Consider the following 10,599-nt stretch of genomic DNA (forward strand, 5'->3'; position numbering starts at 1 on the left):
GACAGACAGGTAGATCAATGGAATCGAATTCAAGACCCAGAAATGAACCCACACCTCTATGGTCACTTGATCTATGACAAGGAAGCTAAAATCTTCCAGTGGAAAAAAAGACAGCATTTTCAACAAATGGTGCTGGCACAACTAGCAGTTTTCATGTAGAATAATGCAAATTGATCCATTCTTATCTCCTTGTACTAAGGTCAAGTCTACATGAATCAAGGAACTCACATAAAACAAGAGACACTGAAACTTATAGAGGAGAAAGTGGGGGAATGCCTCGAAGATATGGTCACAGGGAAAAAATTCCTGAACAGAATTACAATAGTTTGTACAAGCTTGTACAACCACTCTGGAAATCAGTCTGGCGGTTGCTCAGAAAATTGGACATAGTACTACCAGAAGAACCAGCAATTCTTCTCCTGGGCACATACCCAGAAGATGTTCCAACTTGTAATAAGGACACATGCTCCACTATGTTCATATCAGCCTTATTTATAATAGCAGAAGATAGCCTAGTCTGCCATCATTGGGAAGAGAGGCCCCTTGGTCTTGCAAACTTTATATGCCCCAGTACAGGGCCAAGAAGTGGGAATGGGTGGGTAGTGGAGCAGGGCTGGGGGAGGGTATAGGTGACTTTCAAGATAGCTTTTGAAATGTAAATGAAGAAAATATCTAATAAAAAAATTGAAAAAAAAAAGAATGCTAATGAGATTCTCTTTGCACCTCTCCCCTGACCTTCCTGAACTTCATCAGACCTGTGAATCATGAACCATACAGGTTAGTTTCCCTTCTCCCACCCATTTTCATTGCTTGCTGAATCCTCTGAGGCACCTCCAACTTCCACAGGAAAGTCTGCTATCCCCAGCAGACTTCCATTCTCCTGCCACCTTTCTCCCCACCTTCATCATACCTACAAATCATCAATCATACAGGTTACCTTCATTTCCCCTTTCCACTTTCCCTAATCAATGAATACTCTTGGATACCCCCAGTTGCCCTGAGCAGTCTGCTATACATGGCAGACTCCCATTCTCTGGCCACATCTCCACCCACCATCAACAGACCTATGGATCCTCAACCATACTTACCTGCTGATCTAGAACCACACAGTCAAAGATAGCCATGAGTGGCCTTTCACACCAGGATGATCAATTTTAACCCCCTTTGCAGCACATACTACAAGAGAAACTTCCAGGGACCAAAGCCATCCAAATAGCTAAAGGCCCTCAAAAAAACACAATCAACAAGAGCCAGGGCAATATATCTTCAGAGCAAAGCTACCCATCCATAGCAAGCCCTGGATATCCTAATACACCAAATCACAAGAAAATTATCTTGAATACAATCTTATAAAAGTGATAGAGGTATTGAAAGAGGAAAAGAGTAAAACCCTTTTTAAAATACAGGGAAATACAATCAAACAGGTATAGGTGTTTTAAGAGGAAATAAGTAAATCCTATAAAAATAAAGGAGCATACAATTAAACAAAGGAAATAAATAAAACTGTTCAAGATCTGAATATGGAAATAGAAGAAATAAAGAAAATATAAACTGAGGGAAAACGTGGATATGGAAAACCTAGGGAAAAGAACAGGAAGAACAGATATAAGAATCATCAACAGAAAACAGCCATATCAGGCTCCTTTCAGCATGTACTTCTTGGCATCCACAACAGTGTCTGGGATTTGTAACTGTATATGGGATGAATCCCCAGGTAGGAAAATCTCTGCATGGTCTATCCTTCAGACTCTGCTCTACATTTTATCTCTATACTGGCTCCTGCTAGTATTTTTGTTCTCCTTCTAAGAAGGAACGAAGCACCCACACTTTGGTCTTCCTTCTTGAACTTCATATGGTCTGTGAGTTGTATCTTGGTTATTTGGAGCTTTGGGGCTAATATCCACTTATCAGTGAGTGTATAGCATGTGTAGTTTTTTTTGGTATTGGGTTACCTCACTCAGGATGATATTTTCTAGTTCTATCCATTTGCCTAGCTGAGTAGTACTCCATTGTATAAATATACCACATTTTCTGTATCCATTCCTCTGTTCAGGGACATCTGGGTTCTTTCCAGCTCTTGGCTATTATAAGTAAGGCTGCTATGAACACAGTAGAGTATGTGTCCTTATTACATGTTGGAGCATCTTCTGGGTATATGCCCACGAGTGGTATAGCTGGATCCTCAAGTAGTACTATGTCCAATATTCTGAGGAACCATAAAACTGATTTCCAGAGTAGTTGTACCAGACTGAAATCCCACCAGCAATGGAGGAGTGTTCCTTTCTCCATATCTTTGCCAGCATCTGATGTCACATGGGTGGATTTTTTAATTTTAGCCATTCTGACTGGTGTGAGGTAGAATCTCAGGGTTGTTTTGATTTACATTTCCCTGATGACTAAGGATGTTGAAAAAAATTTAGGTGCTTTTCACCATTCAATATTCCTCAGTTGAAAAATTCTTTGTTTAGCTCTGTACCCTACTTTTAATAGGGCTATTTGATTCTCCGGAGTCTGACTTCTTGAGTTCTTTGTATATATTGGGTATTAGCTCTCTATCAGATGTAGAATTGGTAAAGATCTTTCCCAAATACCTTTTTGTCTTATTGACAGTGTCCTTTGCCTTACAGAAGCTTTGCAATTTTATGAGGTCCCATTTGTCAATTCTTGATCTTATAGCATAAGCAACTGCTGTTCTGTTCAGGAATTTTCCACTGTGTTCATATCTTCAAGGCTCTTCCCCACTTTCTCCTCTATAACTTTCAGTGTATCTGGTTATGTGGAGGTCCTTGATCTACTTGGACTTGAGCTTTTTACAAGGAGATAAGAATGGGTTGATTTGCATTTTACTACAAGCTAATTGCCTGTTGAACCAACAGCTTCTGTTTAAAATGCTGTCTTTTTTCCACAGGATGGTTTTAGCTCCTTTGTCAAAGATCAAGTGGCCATATGTGTGTGGGTTCATTTCTATATCTTCAATTCTGTTCCATTGATCTTCCTGCCTGTCTCTGTACCAATACCATGCAGGTTTTATCACTATTGCTCCAAACCCAGACACTATCGTGGATGCCAAGAAGTGCATGTTGACAGGAGCCTGATAAAGTTGTCTCCTGAGAGGCCCTGCCAGAGCCTTACAAATGGTTGGCAGAAGCTCAAAGCCAACCATTGGACTGAGTGTGGGGTCCCCAATAGAGGAGTTAGAGAAAGGACTGAAGGAGTTGAAGGGGTTTGCAACCCCATAGGAAGAACAACAATATCAACCAACCAACCCCCCCCCCGCCCCCTCAGAGCTCCCAGGGACTAAGCCATCAACCAAGGAGTACACATGGCTCCAGCTACTTATGTAGAAGAGGAGGGTCTTGTCAGGCATCAATGGGAGGAGAGGTCCTTGGTCCTTTGAAGGCTCAATAGATGCCCCAGTGTAGGAGAATTAAGGATGGGGAGGTGGGAGGGTGGGTGGAGTAACACCATCATAGAAGCAGGGGGAGGAAGGATGGGATAGGGAGTTTCCAGGAGGGGAGGGAACTGAAAAAGGAGATAACATTTGAAAAGTAGATAAAGAAAATATCCAATAAAAACGGGAAAAAAGGATCACCAACAGAATACATGAGATGGAAGACAGAATCCCATGCATAGAAGATATAATAGAAGAAAGCGATATATCAGTCAAAGAAGATGTTAAATCTAAAAAATTCTTGACACAAAACATTCAAGAAATCTGCGATATTATGAAAAGACCTAACCTAAAAATAATAGGAATAGAAGAAGCTGGTAAAGGGTCCCAGCTCCAAATCCCAGAAAACATTTTCAATAAAATCATAGAAGGAGCCTTTTACAACCTAAAAAGATACTTATAAATATACAAGAAGCTTATAGAAAACTGGTTAGACTGGAACAGAAAAGAAAATCCTCCTGCAACATATAATCAAAACACAAAATCTATAGAACAAAGAAAGAACATTAAAAATGTCAAGAGAAAAAGGCCATGTAACATACAAAGGCAAACCTATCAGAATTACACTTGACTTCACAACAGAGACTCTAAAAGCTAGAAGACCCTAGACAATATATCTATATTGCAACCTCCCAAAAACACAGATGCTAACTAGATTACCATACCCAGAAAAAATACCAGTCAACATAGATAGAGAAAATAAGATATTTCAGGACAAATCCATACTCTAAACAATATCTACCCATAAATCCAGCTCTACAGAATATACTAGATGGAAAAAACCAACCCAAAGAAGACAACTACATCCAAGAAAACACAAAAATAAGTAATTCCATACAAGAATAAAACAAGGGAGATACACATACACATACACACACACACACACACACACACACACACCACTACCACCAGCAGCAGCAGTAGCATCAAAATAACAGATAGTGACAATCACTGGTCATTAACATCTCTCAACATCAATGTCCTCCAATTAAAAAAAAAAAGGCACAGAATAACATAATGGATGAGAAAACAGGATCCACCCTTCAACTGCATACAAGAAACATAACTCAGCTTTAAAGACAGACATCACCTCCAAATAAAGAGTTAGAAACAAAGATTTCCAAGCAAACAGACTCAAGAATTAAACAAGAGTTGCCATTCTAATATCTAATAAAATAGAATTTCAATTAAAATTAACCAAAATGGATAGAAAGGACACGCCATTCTAATCAAAGGGAAAAATGACAAAGATAATATCTCAATTCTAAACATCAATGCTCCAAACACAAGAGCAACACATTTGTATAAATAAATTGCTAAAGCTTAAATTGCACATCAAACTGCACACATTAAGAGTGGGAAACTTTATCATACTACTGCCACCGACTGACAGGTCATCCAGAAAAAAAAAAAAAAAACCTAGAGAAATGGTGAAACTAAAAGACATGATGAATCAAATGTACCTAACAGACATCTGTAGAATATTTCACCCAAACAGAAAAGAATATACCTTCTACTCAACACCTCATGGATCCATCTACAAAGTTGATCATGCACCCAACCAATGGAAAGAAGTTGCTGACCCCTGTGGTTGAATTAGGGAAAAGCTGGAAGAAGCTGAGGAGGAAGGCAACCCTGTAGGAGGACCAGCTGTCTCAATTAACCTAAACCCCCAAGATCACTCAAACATTGGACCACCAACCAGGCAGCATACACCAGCTGATATGAAGACCCCAGCACATATATAGCAGAGGACTGCTGGGTCTTGATTCAGTCAGAGAAGATGTACCTAACCCTCAAGGGACTAGAAGCCCCAGGGAATTTAGAGGTCCAGTTGGGTAGGTGATAGGTGGTGGGGACATCCTCATGGAGATAGGGAGGTAGGGAGGAGGTATGGGATATGGAACAGTCGGAGGGTGGATGGGGTGGGGGGTGGTGGAATAAAATCTGTGGTGTAAAAATAAATAAATACATAAATACATAAATATATAAATAAATAATAAAACAAATAATATTTCACCCAAACACAAAAGAATATACCTTCTTCTCAGCAACCTCATGAATCCTTCTACAAAGTTGATTGTATACTTGGTCACAAAGTAAGCCTCAACAGATAAAAGAAAATTGAAATAACACCTTGTATCTTATCAGACTACCACAGACTAAAAGTGGACTTCAACAACAGAAACACCAAAAAGCCTACAAACTCATGGAAACTGAACAACTATTTACTCAATAATCTCTGGATCTGGGAAGAAAAAAATGAAAGAAATTAAAGACTTTCTAGAATTCAATGAAAATGAAGACATTTTTGAACACAACAGAAGCAGTGTATGGAAGAAGTTTGTAGCACTGAGTGTCTCCACAAAAGAATTAGAAAGTTCTCATAGCAACAATTTTAAAGTGCACCTGAAATCTCTAGAAAAAATAAGCAAGCACATTGAACAGGAATAAAAGGCAGGAAATCAAAATCAGGGCTGAAATCATTCAGTTAAAAACAAATAAACAATAAAAAGAATCAACAAAACCAAGAGATGATTCTTTGAGAAAATCAACAAGATAGACAAACCCTTAGCCAAATTAACCAAAGGACAGAGAGACAGTATGTAAATAAAATCAGAAATGAAAAGGAAGAAATAACAAGAGACACTGATAAAATTAAAAGAATCTTAAAGTTGTACTTCCAAAGACTTTATTTCACAAAATTGGAAAATCTTAATGAAATGGATAATTCCTAGACATATACATCTTATGAAGTTTAAATCAAGATCAATGTAAACTATTTAAACAGCCCTCCAATCCCCAAGGAAAAAGAAGGAGTCATCAAAAATCTCCCAACCAAAAAAATTCCAGGGCCATATGATTTTAATGCAGAATTCTACCAGACTGTCAAAGAAGAGGTAATACCAATACTCCTCAAACTATTCCACTGGTGTGATTGCAAGCTGGTACAACCACTGTTGAAATCAGTTTAGTGGTTCCTCAGAAAATTGGACATAGTATTACCTGAACACCCATTAATACCACTACTGGCATATAACAAGAAGATGCTCCAACATGTAATAAGGACACATGCTCCACTATGTTCATAGCAGCCTTATTTATAATATCAAGGAGCTTGAAAGAACCCAGATGTCCCTGAACAGAGGAATGGATACAGAAAATGTGGTACATTTACACAATGGAGTACTACTCAGCTATTAAAAACAATGAATTTATGAAATCTGCAGGCAAATGGATGGAACTAGAAAATTCCATCCTGAGTGAGGTATCTCAATCCCAAAAGAATACACATGATATGCACTAACTGATAAGCTCCAAAAGCTCCAAATAACCAAGATACAATTCACAAACCATATGAAACTCATAAAGAAGGAAGAACAAAGTGTGGATACTTCAATCCTTCTTAGAAGGGGGAACAAAATAACTATGGAAGGTGTTACAGAGACAAAGTGTGGAGCAGAGACTGAAGGAAGGACCATCCAGAGATTGCCCCACCTGGGGATCCATCCCATATACAATCACCAAACCCAGACACTTTTGTGGATGCCAGCAAGTGCTTACTGATGGAAGCCTGCTATAACTGTCTCCTGAGAGGCTCCACCAGTGCCTGACATAATACAGAGGTGGATCCTCACAGCCTACCATTGTACTGAGCACAGGATCTCCAATGAAGGAGCTAGAGAAAGGACCCAAGGAGCTGAAGGGGTTAGCAGCCCCATAGGAGGAATAACAATTGAACTAATCAGTATGCCCAGAGCTCTCAGGGACTAAATCACCCAACAAATAGTACACATGGTGGGACTCATGTCTCTAACTGCATATGTAGCAGAGGATGGCCTAGTCAGTCATCAATGAGAGGAGAGGCCCTTTGTCCTGTGAAGGCTCTATGTCCCCAGTGTAGGGGAATACCACGGCAAGGAAGTGGGTGTAGGTGTGTTGGTGAGCAGCGGTAGGGAGTAGGGGGTAGGGGGTATTTGGAGCTGATACCAGGAAAGGGGACAACATTTGAATTGTAAACACAGTAAATATCTAATTTTTAAAAGAAAACGAAAAAGAAAAAAAGAAAGTATACTTCTTCAAAACCAAAAAAAGAAAAAAATGGTTACAGAGCTAACTAAACAAACAATTCTCAATAGACGAATTTTGAATGTCTGAGAAGCACTTAAAGAAATGTTCAAAGTCCTTAGTCATCAGAGAAATGCAAATCAAAACAACTTATAGATTCCATCTTACACCAATCTGAATGGATAAGATAAAAACCAAGTGATAGCACATGCTTGAGGATATGGAGTAAGAGAAATAGTCTTCCATTGCTGGTGTGAGTGCAAGTTTGTACAACCACTTTCAGAATCAATTTAGCAGATTCTCGGAGAACTGGGAATAGTTCTGCCTCAAAACCCTGGTATACCACTCCTGGACATATACCCAAAAGATGCTCTACCATCCTACAGGAACACTTGCTCAACTATGTTCATGTAAGCTTTATTGACAATAGCCAGAAACTTGAAACAACTCAGATGTTTCTCCACTATAGAATGGATAAAGAAAACATGGTACATCTACACTGAAGTGGAAGTTTCAGGTGGTATCATGTGATGCAAGTTCATGTGGTGTTTTGCTGTGACAGTCTCAGGTGGTGTTTTCCTAAGGCATGACACATGAGAGGACATGTAGTGTTTGGAGAGAGTATGAATTGGACTCAATGGACAGGAAACTCATGCTTTTACAGCTACCTTTGCAATGCTTCATTGGTCTCAGGTCTTTGCCTTTGCTGATGTTTGCTTTTTTGAGAGAGGCATAGCAGAGAACTTCTTCTGGATACCCAGCTGGTCCTTGTCTCTCCTGCTGACTCCTGCCAATTTGGCAAAGGCCTGAAAGTTTCTGCTGAATTGTACTATTGCTGCTAATTTGTGTTTGTTATTCTGACACTGAATTGGACTGCTGGTATCCTGACAAATAGAATTTGGAATCACCCCCAAAACTACTTCTAAACAGGTCCATATCCCCTTGATTATTTACCATCTTTTCTTCCCTGCTTAGGAAGGGTAATTGAATCATTTGAGATCCCTTATTAAAAGTGGGTTTTAGAAATTACAAGCCTACATTACACAATGGAATACTATCCAGGTATTGAAAACAAACACATCATATATTTGCAGGCAAATGGATGGAACTTGAGAATTACATTCAGAGTGAGGTAACCCAGACTCAAAAGGATATACATGGTATGTACTCACTTATAAGTGACTATTAGCCATAAAATAGAAGACACACATGCTACACTGCAAAGACCCAAATACACTAAACAAGAAGGAAGGCCCAAGTTAGAATGCTGGAATGTCACTGGCCCAACTTGAAACCAATATCATGGGCAAGCACCAATTTCTGACACTATTAATGATACTCTGGTATGCTTGCAGACAGAGCACTAGCATGGCTGCCCTCTGAGAGCCTCCATGGAGCAGCTGTCTGAGACAGATGCAGAGACCCACGGTCAAACAGTGGATAGAACTTGGAAAGTCTTTTGGAAGAAATGGGAAGGATTGCAGGCCCCAAAGGAAATGAGACTCTACGGGAAGACCAGGTCAACTAACCTGGACCTTGGGGCTCTCAGAGACTGAACCACCAACAAAAAAAGAATGCATTGGCTGAACCTAGTGCCACAACTACATATTTATAGCAGGTGTACAGCTTGGTCTTCATATGGATCCTGAACAACCAGAGTGGGGTCTATATCAAAATCCATTGCCTGTATGTGGGGTATGTTCTTCTAACTGGGCTGTTTTTTTTTTCTGGCCTCTGTGGGAGAAGAAGTGCCTAGTCCCACAGAAGAGAAGGGAAGAAGTGATGGGGGGAAGGATTGTGGGTGACTGGTGACCGGGAAGAGGGGCAATGAGTACGATGTAAAGTGAATAAATAAAAATTTTAAAAAATTAAAAATAAATAATACTAATGAAACTCATATCTGGTGTTATCATTTTTGTAAATTTTATATATTTAAAATAGAAATTTTTTTGAATTTTTAGAATTAATTCTGCCCACTTAGTTACTGAATATGATTCTGAGTTCACCATTATTCCCTGTATATTACATCATCTAGTAATTGCTTTTCTTCATCTGAAAGTATTTTTAGGAGTCATTGGAGATCAGCTCTTCATGTTTCAGTTTGTTTTGTTAATTGATGACAGTTCTTCTGTGTAGGCCTGGGTACTAGAGGTTTTCCATGGAAATCTCTGTCCAGGCAGGGTGGGAAGGCTCCAATGAGGGGAAATGAGTGCAGGCAGGGAGATGAAGTCTCTGCCACTATCCAGTAGGAATGTGGTGGGACCTCAGGTGGCTCTTTGGTAGGGAAGAAATCTTCCTACGTGATACATACAGCTCTTGGAACAAAAGGCTCAGACAAAGGAATAGTTCTCGCATACCTTTAATTCCCTGCATGGCTTTATATACAGTTCTGGGGGTAAGTTAGGGTTTGACAGCAGGCACCTCTCACTGGCTTGGACTGAGAGTTTTGAGGAAACCTTATTTGCATGTGGGAAGGCTTGGTGTTATTCCTAAGTGGCTGATAGCCATGCCTCTCCTGTGGGGGTTGTGGGGGCAATAACAGGAGCCAGGATCCAGAAGACATGAGAGAACTCCTAAGTGAATTATCACTACCTGGTTCAAGATCTAGCCTCAACTGATCAGAGTTACCAAGCCTGGTTTCCAGGCTGTTTGTGCATAGCCTGTTGCCCCACACTTCTGTGCACAGAAGATCTAGGTATAGAGTTTTATTTCCTAAACACTTTGACACACATCCCTTTCTTCTTTTATTACTGCTATTGATAGACTATTGGTATCTAACTATATTTACATTATGGATAACTTATGTAAACAGAAGAAAATTATCTTAGTAAATATTAAACTTCTATAACCTAAATTTGTGTGGATTTCATTTAATTTCCTACTTAATATTTGGAAAGCTGATATGTCTTTCTTCAACCATCACTGATGGTAGACAGCTGTAGAAATAAGATAATCACACAGAAAAGCTGTACTGGATCAACAGAGTCAAGGAAAGGCAGATAGCATATCTATATACTTCACATATAACAGCCATATAGATTTAGAAAAGTCTGATTATAGAGGAACAGAAATAAAGAAAG

Source organism: Mus caroli, chromosome 7 (genome assembly GCF_900094665.2).
Source record: "Mus caroli chromosome 7, CAROLI_EIJ_v1.1, whole genome shotgun sequence".
Taxonomy (NCBI): domain Eukaryota; kingdom Metazoa; phylum Chordata; class Mammalia; order Rodentia; family Muridae; genus Mus; species Mus caroli.